This window comes from Hemicordylus capensis, chromosome 3, assembly GCF_027244095.1.
Source record: "Hemicordylus capensis ecotype Gifberg chromosome 3, rHemCap1.1.pri, whole genome shotgun sequence".
Lineage (NCBI taxonomy): Eukaryota > Metazoa > Chordata > Lepidosauria > Squamata > Cordylidae > Hemicordylus > Hemicordylus capensis.
Window position 1 is genome coordinate 348,263,435 of NC_069659.1, and position 13,188 is coordinate 348,276,622.

Sequence of the window (13,188 nt, forward strand, 5' to 3'; positions counted from 1 at the left end):
GACAGAAAACCCACCAGCAGGCTCACATGGTGCGAAGGCCAAACTCCTCATGCCTTAAGATATGTGTTGAAGAGGAAGTTTCAGATAAAGCAGCTTATCTTCCTTCCAGATTACAAGCAGTGCCTGTCAGAAGTTCACCTTTTGCACAACTATGAGGCTGAAGTGGACTGGAATGCCGCCCAGCTCCTATCAGATGGTGGCTACCATTTTCTTTTCCAAGAATGCCCTTCAGAACAACATGACATACACTGCGACAAAGCGTTGTTCTGGGGCATTCTGGGAGGAAAATGGCAACTGCAAACCAATGAGTGCTGAGAGAATCTCTGATAAGTTTGCACATAGGAAGGGTGCTTCCATCCCCAAAATCACCAATATGGCCCCTTGTTTTTCTGGTACGCCAAGAAGACCACAAAAGGGTGGGGGGATATTTGGGCCAGTCCTATAAGGGTGTATGGGGTTTCTGAGAAGCTTTTTAGGAGCTCTCAAGAAAGGCTTCCTTCTGTGGATGGGGCCGTAGCTCTGTGCTACAGCATCTGTTTGCATGCAGAAAGTCCCATGTTAAATCCTTGACATCTCCAAGTAGAGCTGGGAAAGACTCCGGCTTGAAATGCTGGAGAGCCGCTGCCAGTCAGTGCAAACAATTGATAGACCAATGGTCTGACTCAGTAGGCAGCAGCTTCCTATGTTCTTCCTTGGAAGTCAACTTGACCTCATTGCCAATCTCTCCCTCCAGTGAACGGCCTCAGGAGGCTGCTGGGTGTGCTTTGAGCACCCTCCCCATTCACATGGGTCCACATCTCGGAACAATAGCCATAGCCACTACCCCCCATGACCCTGAGCCAAACTGCCATTCCCAGGGGGCAATAAAATAATGCACACGCGCACGGCATTATCAGTGCACATGTGCCAACGAGCTGGGAACAAACTCTTGGAAAGCAGGTGAGTTCTTTTCTGAATGCTCACCAAGAAAGCCTGTAAATACCGAGCAGGTTCTGGATGGAGCCAAGGCAGGGAGCTGAGGCATCACCACAATGGCCCATGCAGAGGGCTGCTTAGGGGAAGGGAAATCCTGCTTAGGAGTCACCTTGACAGATTCTTGGAGGGCAGGAGAGCCTTGGGAGGGGAGCTGGTCTTGAGGCAGCAAGCATGCATTGCCCCCTTTGCTAAGCAGGGTCCACCCTGGTTTGCATTCGGACAGGAGAGCATTGTAAGATATGCCCCATAGGAGATGGGGCTGCTCTGGGAAGAGCCCCTGCCTGCTTGCATGCAGAAGGTTCCAAGTTTCCTCTCTGGCATCTCCGGGATAGGGCTGAGGGAGACCCCTGCCTGTAACCTTGGAGAAGCTGCTGCTAGTCAGTGTAGACAATACTAAGCTAGATGGACCATGAGTCAGACTCAGTACAGTTGTCCCTTGCCAACCGCGAGGGTCCCGTTCCAGGAAACCCTTGGGGTTGGCGAATTTGTGGTTGGGAAGCAATAGGGAATCATTGGAAACGGGGGATAAGGGAATCGCAGCCACGAAATGACAGAAAAAGGTAAAAGCCAGGAAAAATCCCCCCCAATGCCCCAAAATTGCCCTCAGATCTCTGGAAATGACTCCCAGACCAGCGGAAATGACTCCCTGGCCTCCGGAAATGACCCTCAACCCCTGAAAATGACCCCCCAACCACCAAAAAAACACCATGAACCCCTGTAAATCACCCCTGACCCCAGGAGACCCCGACACCTGAAACCCCCCCCCAAACCCATTTTTTGGGGTTTTTTAAACCTCACCAAACCGCAGGTACTCCGGTCATGGTTGTCAGTGGCAGACACAATTTCCCAGTCATGGATACTTAAATCCGTGATTGGGAAAACCGCGATTGATGAGGGATGACTGTATATGGCAGCTTCTTCTGTTGCTAGATCTGTCCTCAACAATCAGCCATCACCGTTGCCCCAACCACAACCACCCCTCAGATCTGACACATCAATGGCAGTTAGGTAACTAAGGATGGGGCTTTAACTCAGTGGCAGAGCATCTGCTTGGCATGCAGAAGGTCCCTGGCCACACCTCTAGGCAAGGTTGGGAGAGACTCCTGACAAAACCCTGGAGGGGAGCCGCGGCCAGCCAGCATCAACAAGACTCAGCTAGACGGACCAAGGGTCTGATTCGGTATATAAGGCAGCTTCCTATGGCCCAACTAGAGCCTCCATGTTCCGGGGAAGTCTACCTCTCAGTACCAGTGAGAGCCCTCGAATATGTCCCAGGATCCACTTCGCATTGGCAAGGGTCCTCCTCAGAAGCCCGTCAATAAACGAGTTAATATTGGGGGGACATTTACAGGAGGCAAGGGGTTTGCAAACCAATGCCCTAGACAAGGGGCTCTACAGAGCTCTGCAAGATGGTGATGGTAACAAGTCCCCCCACGTTTAAAAACACACACACAAAACAACGCTCTCAAACTGATTAAAGAATGGAGTCGCCGTCCGCAGTCACATTTCCACGGGCTCTGAGCTTCCAGTCTGTGCCTGCCTGCCTCTCTCTCTCTCTCCTCCTGCCTTCTCCCCAGCCCCACAAACTTCCTGCTTCCACACACCCCTCACACACACACACCCCCCGCGCACAATGCTCTGCTGTGAATTACTTCTGGCCATTTTACTTCTCCTCGCAGGAGGATTAAGTTCTCGATGCACTGAAAATTAACAGAGCAAATCAGCCCAGGCCTTAGAAAGTGAAGAGGGAGGGAGGGAGGCTGCCTGGCCTGGGGGGGTGGGGGGTGGGCAAAAGAGGGCAGTGCTTAGCAGGGGGGTGGCGAGGAGTCGCGGTTAATATGACGAGGATTAAAATTCCAGTCCGATTAATACACCCTAGGTGACAGATTTTTCGCAGCGCTGGGGGTTGAGAGAGACACGCAAGCAGGATCAGAGCGGGGCGGGGGGGGGAGAGGAGGGGCTGAGCAAGGAAGAAAGGAGCCCATTTACATTGCTGGGCCCAGCCAGGCAGAAAGGTCAGGGTGACAGAGAGAGCCAAACAGCTCCATTACGGCAGATGGATCCCCCCTTTCACCCCCACCCTCACCCCAGGCCCATCTGGGGGATGGGCGCAAGGCAGCCAGAGCCGGGAGGAGACGAGGGTGACGGAAGGGAGCTTGCGCGGCTTGTGGGCGCATGTGCGCACCAGGGAGGGGACCCGAGCATGAAGCGCCAGGCCTTGGAGCAGCAGACAAGCACAGTCATGCTTCAGTCATGTCTGCAACATGCGGAGGGTGACACCTCTCTCCCCGGGAATTCATGTGCATGGAAATGGGAGGGTCAGCACATGGGTGCATTCCACTGCTGTGGAACATCCATGCCTGCGTGAGCAAGGCTGAGTCCCAGTTTCGGGGGGGGGTGGTCTTTGGCTAACTGCCCCCGTGACCCCCCCTTCTATCTGGGTGGGCTCTGAGAGAGTCACTCAGCCGCCGGCACAAGAAGGCTATCCAGACCCACAGGTTGGACACAGGAGGGCAAGCAGTCAAGGTTTAGACAAAGGTAAAGTGTGCTGTCAAGTCGATTTCAACTCCTGGCGCCCACAGAGCCCTGTGGTTTTCTTTGGTAGAATACAGGAGGGGTTTCCCATTGCCTCCTCCCATGCAGCATGAGATGATGCCTTTCAACATCTTTCTATATCACTGCTGCCTGTTATAGTACCAGCGGGGATTCGAACCGGCAACCGGTTTAGAATCGGCCCTTAAAACCTGGGAAGCCATGATGCAGGGTGCATCCCAGCATCTCTGCGCTTGAAATCGTGACTGCACCAGCCGGCCGCACAGATCCTGCATTTCCTATGCATATCCATGAAGGTACAGTTCAACCAGACCACTGTAAGGTGCTGATCACAGTGGCTAGTTGCGTATTAGTGTGCCGTCGGCCCTGAACCCATGGCATCATTTAGAGACAGGGCTGGACTCCCGTTTCAAAACCAGAGCAGTGCCTCTGAGCATGTATGGAATGCCCTTGCTACTAAGCAGCCAAATATGGCTTTCAGAAAGGCACTAATCCTGCATAGGAAGCTGTGTTATACTGAGTGAGACCACTGGACCACTCAACTCAGTATTGTCTATGCTGACTGGCAGTGCATCTCCAGTTTTGGACGGGGCTGTCTGGGGAGGCCGGAGCCTTCTGCATGCAAAGGACTGAGCTATATGCCTTCCTTTAAAACCACTGGTTAAAGATTAGCCACCCATTAAACCAGGATTTGTGTCAGCTGCCATTAAACCAGGATCTATATCTGTATGTGTTACAGGCATGCATGCATGTCCACATATATGTTCAAATGGCTGCAGCATCGAGGGGCCGCACGCATGTGAATGAGCTATCAAACCACAGACCTAACATCATGCACCGAAGGATTTTCACCCGGGAAGCCTGTCCACACAACCAACGGCCAAATCCTGAGCAAATCCCATGATGCGACAGCAAATAAAGTACTTGCATGTGTAGCGGCCCACTGAATGCATGCTTACCCCTGACAGTCACCCCGCCTGGCTGCCTTTTGTGGCTCCCGTGTATCAACCTGGTGCCCTTTGCTCCCAGGATCGCATGCTCTGGGCTTGTTTTCTGCTCTGCTACCCCCATCTGTGCTGGGCCCTAATGACATGTTAATTGTGGCTGTCACACAGGACGTTTCAGCCCCTGCCCGGCCCACCTCTGGACCCCACCTGACTGCCCGAGAGAGCCGGGCACCGCCACCTCCCCTTTGGGGCCTTGGACCTTGGATTAGGTGGAAAGACTCAAGCCGACCAAGTGAATGTGGCCGCAGTAAGACGGTGGCGCTCTCCCTGCCGCTGCTGTGACCAGAAGGACCTCACGGGAGGCCGGGCCGGGGGCGGGGGTCAAGGGGTCGACGGGAGGGTCCTGCCGGAGAAAATGCCCACTCCCGGTGTCCCTGGCCCTGTGGCAACACAGCCCTTCCGCCCCGTGCGGGAGGGAAGCCGAGAAAGAGCGAGAGGCGGAAACCTGGGACGGGAGGTGTGGGAAGAGACTCTGTGGGTGATCCCCCAGCACAGAAGAGCGCTGTGGGGTGACCAAAACGGCCCCCCTCCCTGCCTTTACCTGTGCCTGGGCTGAGTTTTCAAAGACGCGGTCTCGGAGCATAAGCAGAGTGCCCTGCCCTCTCCACTCAGTCACCACAAGCCTTTTTTCAGGATTAAGAAACAGAGTTGCCAGGACAGCCGGAATGAATTCCTGAAAGGTTTGCTCTCCGGCACCTCTCTTTATGGGCATTAAGCACTGCCTCTCCAGCCCTGTAGCAAGCCGGGAGCTTCCTGTGCACCCCTTGGCCTGGAACCCTGTCTTCGCGTTAATGTTTACACGGGTAACCGGGGGCCTTCTGCCTCTGCACATCGCATTTTCTGCTTGGCCACGTCCATCTGTGTCCCCGCATAATGATTTTTTATGCTACATTAATTTAACACACTGACGCAAGCTGAGAGGGCTGGGACCCCGGGCTTTTTAATTGTGTCAAAGAAAATTTTGTACACTTGCCCTTTCATTAAGAGCCAGGATTTGGGGGTGGGGGGGTGGGGTGGGGGTGCATTTCACACACAGGAGGGAAGAGGGGCGAAGGAAGACCGGGGAAGGGAGCGAGCCTTTGAACTGTGCAAAGGGAGAGCGAGGGGGTGTCTCCCAAGCAGGCATCCAGGAAGGAATCCTATGCCACAGACTCAAGATCTCGTACACTGTGTTAATTAATCCAGAAAGAAATGACCACTCCCTAGTCCAGCCTTTTTCAAACGCCTGGCAGCTGGGGCACACCTTTTACTGGATTCAGCCTGAAGGCACATTGAGGGCTGATCTAGGCAGGATGTGAGAGTTTAGTGATTGGAACTCCTGACGCCTTTTTTAAAAAAGAAAAGAAATCACTGGGGGCGGGGGGTGGCCCCCCCCGATTTTGATAAGGGGAGGTCGAGGCGAGTCTAACCCTGCCCCCATCCAAATCCACCTCCCCTACAGCCCCTATCCAAATCCACTCTCACCACTGCCCCAAGCTGCATGCAGGGGGAAGCTTATTTTGTTTGTTTGTTTGTTTGTTTGTTTTATATCCTGCTCTTCCTCCAAGGAGCCCAGAGCAGTGTACTACATACTTGAATTTCTCCTAACAACCCAGTGAAGTTAGGCTGAGAAAGAAGTGACTGGCTCAGAGTCACCCAGCTAGTATCATGGCTGAATGGGGATTTGAACTCGGGTCTTCCAGTCCTAGTCCAGCACTCCTAGTCCAGCTTACAGACACAAAAACATTTTCTATTCTGCAGGTAGTACCACTTTGGATGTGGGCAGTGATTATGCATAGAAAATGTAGGGGGAAAGGGTTAAACTATCCACCCCATGCCATGGCCCCAATTTAAGTCACCCCCACCCTCCTTTGGGTGCATTTACAAAAAAATAAAGATATGTTGGGATATCATGGAATTCCCACATTAGGGCCTGGTTCAGACAATCATTTGAATCAAGGCTTAAGGTGGGTTACCAACATTGACATGTTCGTGTGAACACATTTCGAGGTGGCTTATAGCCTGAGATTCCCACCTTAGCATTAGGGGTGTGCAATTTGGGAATTCAGTGATTCGGTTCAGGACCTGAACCGAATCACCCCTGTTCTGTTTTGTGCCCGAATATGGGCCACCCGAATCACCCTTGATTCGGTTCGGATTTGGATTTAATCCGAATCCGAATCTGAATCTATTCAGGGGGTAAAAAAGGGGCCCAGGGGCAAAATTTTGGGGTGGGGTGGTAGTGCCCAATGGGTAGAGTCTACCACCCCAATTTCAGGGAATTGGGCAAAGGGCTGATTTTTGGGGAATTTTTGAAATTTTAGTGACTTTGGGGCAGTTCAGGGGCATAGCATGGGATCTGGGCAAAAGGAGTGGGGTGGAGTGGTAGTGCCTAATGGGTGCAGGCTACCACCCCAATTTCAGGGGGATTGGGCAAAGGGCTGATTTTTGGTGAATTTCTGAAGTTTTCATGTCTTTGGGGCAGATTGGGGCAGAAAGTGGGGACTGGGGCAGAATAGTGGGGTGGGGTGGTAGTGCCTAATGGGTGGAGGCTACCACCCCAATTTCAGGGGGATTGGACAAAGGGCTGATTTTTTGAGAATTTTTTCTGAGGTGTGAATTCTCATTCTATCATAGCAAATGAGATTTTTTTCAATTAGACAACTCTCATGACCCCACTTTCACTTTTTCACACTCTCAATTACTATGAATATGAGGAAGTAATCAATTTAGCACACTTCACCTTATGAAGACAAACCTTAGAATTCACCAAAATTCACCCCTCTGCCCAATCACTCTGAAATTGGGGACGGGTGGTAGCCTCCACCTATTAGGCACTATCTACCAGCCCACCCCACTCCTTTGGGGCAGATCCACGTTCTGCCCCCAATCTGCCCCAAAGACACCAAAACTTCAAATATTCCCAAAAAATCAGTCCTCTGCCCAATCCCCCTGAAATTGGGGTGGTAGCCTCCACCCATTAGGCATTACCACCCCACCCCACTATTCTGCCCCAGTCCCCACTTTCTGCCCCAATCTGCCCCAATCTGCCCCAAAGACATGAAAACTTCAGAAATTCACCAAAAATCAGCCCTTTACCCAATCCCTCTGAAATTGGGGTGGTAGCCTGCACCCATTAGGCACTACCACCCCATCCCACTCTTTTTGCCCAGATCCCATGCTATGCCCCCGAACTGCCCCAAAGTCACTACAACTTCAAAAAATCCCCCCACATCAACCATGAACCGAATCACCCGAATTTTTCATGCCCGAAATTCGGATGATTCGGCTCGGGCCCGAAAAATATCAGGGGACATCGGGGGTGATTCGGTTCGGCCCCGAATCACCCGAAATTTCTCATTTCAGGCACAGATCGTTCTGTGCCCGAAATTTTTTGCACATCCCTACTTAGCATGGGTTCACACAATCATGTCAATGTTGGTAACCCACATTAAACTTAGAGTCCAATGATTGTGTGAACGAGGCTGGTATCTACTTTGGCCCTTAATTCTTACTCCCCAAAATGTTTAATCTTTGAGTGTGTCAGAGCCAGGGAAGAGCTCACACTGGGTTTCTGTATAAATGTTTCTGGGTTTCAGGCGGAAGTGCACCTCCTGGATTGAATGAAGCAAGTTGAGAGCAGTGACTCAGGCAGACACACAACGGGGCAGTCTCCTCTCAAGGTGAGTCATTCTGCTGTGTGCCTGCACTGGGAGCAATTGCATGACACCGGGATGCTGAAGATTGCATGATACCAAGATGCTATCCCCAACAGAGATGGGTTGGAAAAGAGGCACAGCCAGCACAGTGAATCACTGAGACACGCAGAGGGCAGCCGCTACTGGGCCCTTTGGGCTCACAGGAGTCTTGAATTATTTAAGTCATTTGTGCTGTGTGGCACATGAGCGGTTTCTCTCATGGCCCACCAGGGTGCCCTCGTGCAAAGTTTGGGAATTCTTGTCCTAGTTGTGCTTAATGTGATAATTTCTAGAAAATGAAATGCCTGTATTCAAGTCTCTTTGGAAACACGATCATCTGATCACTAAGCCCCTGCTAACTAAGCAAAGAGGCACCTTTTAGAAGTGGTGATTCTCTTTCTTTAGCAGGGGGAGAGCAACTGGTCCTATCCAACCCCAGCACAGAACTCCCATTCTGTGAGTCTGTAAACACGTGTCTAGGCCTCAGTCTGGCCTCCCTGAAGTGAGAGCTAGTCTTGTGGTAGCAAGCATATACTGTCCCCTTTGCTAAGCAGGGTCCACCCTGGTTTGCATTTGGATGGGAGACTACATGTGTGAGCGCTGTAAGATATTCCCCTTAGGCCGGGGATGGGGCCACCCTGGGAAGGCCTGCTTGCATGCATATGGTACCAGGTTCCCTTCTGGGCATCTCCAAGATAGGGTTGAGACAGGAATTGAGCCAAGAGAGGGCTGAGACAAGATAGGTTGCAGGCAGGAAACTTGACTGCAACCCTTGGAGAAGCTGCTGCATAGACAATACTGAGCTAGAAGGACCAATGGTCTGACTTGGTAGAAGGCAGCTTCCTATGTTCCTCAGTGATGAACTTGTGAATGGTTTGTACCACTCCAGACTGCAGGTGGGAGCTGACATGACAATGATTTGCTGCACAAACAAAATCCCTACATAAGGAAAGCTAGCATGTCAGCAATTAGACTGACCTCTTCCCTGACACTCTAGTTTTCTATAGGAAGATGCTTGCAATCATACAAGCCTCCACCTGCCACTGACATCGTTCAGCCCAGACAACTCTTTACCTCCAGAACTAGGCCAGACTGTGGTGGTAGAATTTTGGTTCATACCACTTTGGACTGCAGATAGGGGCTCACATGACTGAATGTTTCTTCATACAAAAATACCTCCTCCACTCCACATAGCACCAAAGGTTGTGCAAAGGATTCTCTAGCCTAGCCTTCTTCCTGATATGCTGGTTTTCTGTGTGAGGGTAGTTTTTGTGTGTGCACATGGAGTATGTGGGACCACACCCACAGTCTGATATTATTCAGAGAGATTAAGGCTTTATAATTATTTGCATTTCTGGGGCAATCGTTGATAACTAGTATGGCTGAGGTGAAATTTACGCCAGGAACACTCTGGTGTCTTGGTCCCAAATCTTAGCCACCACACTCAAATACCTTTTAAAATTTTAAGTGGTGGGAGATTTGCAGAAAAACATTTCTAAGGATTTCATTCTTCTGGGTTATTTATTTATTTAATTTTATTTATTTGATTTATATACCGCCCCTCCAAAAATGGCTCAGAGCAGTTTACAACAAATAAAATCATTTAAACATTCAAAACATTAACAATAACATCATTTAAAACCAGCATTAAACATTTAAAGCATAAATCTTATTAAAAGCCTGGGTGAATAAATGTGTTTTTAGTACCTTTTAAAAGTTGCCAGAGATGGGGAGGCTCTTGTTTCAACAGGGATCGCGTTCCAAAGTCCAGGGGCAGCAACGGAGAAGGCCTCTTCCTGAGTAGCCACCAAAGGCGGTGGTTATGTCTTTATCTTGCCCTCCCTTCAACAAGCTCAAGGCAACTTTTGGAGGCTCTCCCTCTTTATGCTCATAACAACTCTGTTGAGTAGATGGAGAGACTGTGGCCAGCATCCAGATGAATAAAGCACAGGTACAGCAATGCTTCATGTGCGATCCAAAAGAGGGGCAACTTTTGTCACTCTACTCTTCACTCTGAAGCTGAAAATGACTCATGAAAATATGTCCCTGAGGGTTGCACAGACTTCAGGGGCATATTTTTGGGAGTCACTGTTGGCTTTAGCACGAAGGGGAGATAAATGAAAATGAACTCTCCCCTAGAGCGCACATGCAGATTACCTGCTCATGTATGTCATTAGTCTGGATGCCAGCCACTGACTGGCTGAGGCCACCCAATGATTTTCACAACTGGGTAGGGATTTGAACACAGCTCTCCCTGCTCTCGGTCCAACACAATAATTACTAAACCACACAGGCTCTTCCATGTTTTTGTAATGTGTTGCATTGCTTGGAATGAGCTGTGGCCATGTGGTGGTCCTCAGATTCAATCCATCAATCACTCTCTTGTTCTGCCTGAGAGGACAAAGGGAATGGAGAAGACTTTAGTAAAAGTCTAAAATCTGAGTTTAGCAAAGCCTCAGAAAATCTCTGTTGCCAAAAAGAGTGTGCGTTTCCCCTCCGGGGTTTCCAAAGCAGCACATTTCCACAGAAAATACTCATTATCTACTATCTGTGAGGATTTCAGATTCTCATTTGTAAAATAATTTTTGACACATCAGAATTCGATTTGTTGAATATTAATATTAATAACAAAAAGTGCCATAAAAAGGGTTTTCTTATAGGATGTGCTTATTGTTTTTCCAGGAATCACAGGGAAATGTCAAAAACAGTTTTCCGGTCTATGAATATATATGGTTTTATATATTGTTCCTTTTTATAGGGCAGCTTATCCCTGTGATTTATGAAAATTACAAATCAAGTGGGGAAAATGAATCTGATATCAGAAATAGTCTGAAGGAGAAATGATCACTGGAGTGGAAAAGCATTAATGTCAACTTTCCACTGGTTCCCACTGGGGGAGCCACAGAGATCAATGGGGAAAGTGTTATGGTCATAATCTTCCATAGTGGAAGGAAAGTGGGGTGAACAGCTGATGTGGGAGAGAGGATGATGGAGGTAGCCACATAGAAGGTAGATATAAACTTATATCTATTTCCGAAAGAGCTGGAAACATGATGATCTTTATGGACAGAGAACTGGAGCACCTGCGGGGAAGTGGGAGGTACCAGCAGACTCAAGGTGACTCACAGATATGTCGTTGTACAACAAATATGTGTGTGTCGGGGGGTGGGGAGAAAGAAACATTAAGGGGACCAAACCTCCGCAAACTGTCCCTATGTTAGGCAACAGGATGGAATGTTTGTGGGCTCAGAGTGCCGTTTAACAGATAAGCGGGTCGGCAGAACTAATGAACATAAGAACATAAGAACAGCCCTGCTGGATCAGGCCCACGGCCCATCTAGTCCAGCATCCTGTTTCGCACAGTGGCCCACCAGATGCCGCTGGAAGCCACAGACAGGAGTTGAGGGCATGCCCTCTCCTGCCATTACTCCCCTGCAACTGGTACTCAGAGGCACCCTGCCTTTGAGGCTGGAGGTGGCCCACAGCCCTCTGACTAGTAGCCATTGATAGACCTCTCCTCCATGAAGTCATCCAAACCCCTCTTAAAGTCATCCAGGTTGTTGGCTGTCACCACATCCTGTGGCAGACAGTTCCAGAAGTGGGTCATTCAACAATGAGGGACCTCAACAATGAGGTCATTCACACAATCATAAACTGTGTTCTACCCAGGTTTGAGAGCTCTGTGTGCACCCAATTTTGGGGTGTGTGGAAGCAAGGTAGGAGGAAAACCTGGGTAGAAGTGATTGTGTGGAGGCAGAGTAGGAGGAAAAACTACCTAGAACCATGCCAATACCAAATTCCTTTAAAAAATGATTCTGTCCAGCATCTGATTCTGCTACCTGCACTTGCCATAACGTAATATTCTTACACCTTGCAATTATCTGTAGTGGGCTGCTGTTGTTTTTAGCAAAACAAAAAACTAAACAGATGGTGGGATTATGCTTGCAAAAACATGTAAGGCCAGCACTTTCCTGAGGACTAGGAGCATAATGGTGATGCAGCATGTAAGATGTGAGGAAGTTATCAGCACTGCACATCAAGTCACCCTGCAGTCAACAAATCCTGGATCAGGGATGATTTCAAGGAGTGGCAGTGCTCCCCCAAAACTATGTCCTGCTACCCCTTTCGCTCCCTCCACCAGACTGGAATCTGACAGCAAAATGTCAGGCAATACAGTCAAAGGGGCCGTTCACGCAATCGGCCCTACCTGGGTAGCGCTGGTCATGTGGAGTGCCAGGATCAGGACCAATCCTGGCACTGCCTCGCCGGGTGTCCTGGGTTTTCTACCCAGTGAGGTAGGATACCACCCAGTCATGTGGCAGCATAGACTGCAGGCAGCCCCGTACAGGCTGCTGGCAGTCCATGCTACCATAGAGGTGAGGGGAAGGAGTGTCTTTCCTGGCCTCTGGAAGGACTGCAATGCACTGCACGAGCAGTGTGGTGCATTGTGGGCTTTCTGGAGGTCGGGCGTCCTTCCTCTGGCCTCTCTCTTGCTGTGCTGCTCTCCGCGGTGGCGCTCATGTGACAGCAAGCAGCAATCATGTGGGGGAAGATACGACCACTCCTGCCTCCCTGCAGCCCAAACGGTCATGAAAACGACCTCATAGATATTAGTAGAGTTTGAATTAATCATTTTTAAAGGCATCTATTGCTTAAACAATCCTCACCCACACACACTCCTGTACCCCATAACAAGTAGCAGAAGGCAGTGCAGCCAAGTAGGGAAGAGAGACTCCTCCAGCCTCCCAGGAGCCTGGCCATCCCCTTCATTTCCTTCCTGGCCAGGAACTGGGCTGGGTGAGAACATGTGTGCTGAGGGGTGCAGGATCATCTCCCCTGCAGATTTCAGATGCCCTGGTACTGACCGGTCTCCCCACCCAGTCTTTCCTGCCACTTCCTCTTGGACAGGAAGAAGAAACTAGCCTGGAAAGTGGACTGGAAGGCTTGGCCTCATCCAAAAAGGCAACCTTTTCTAA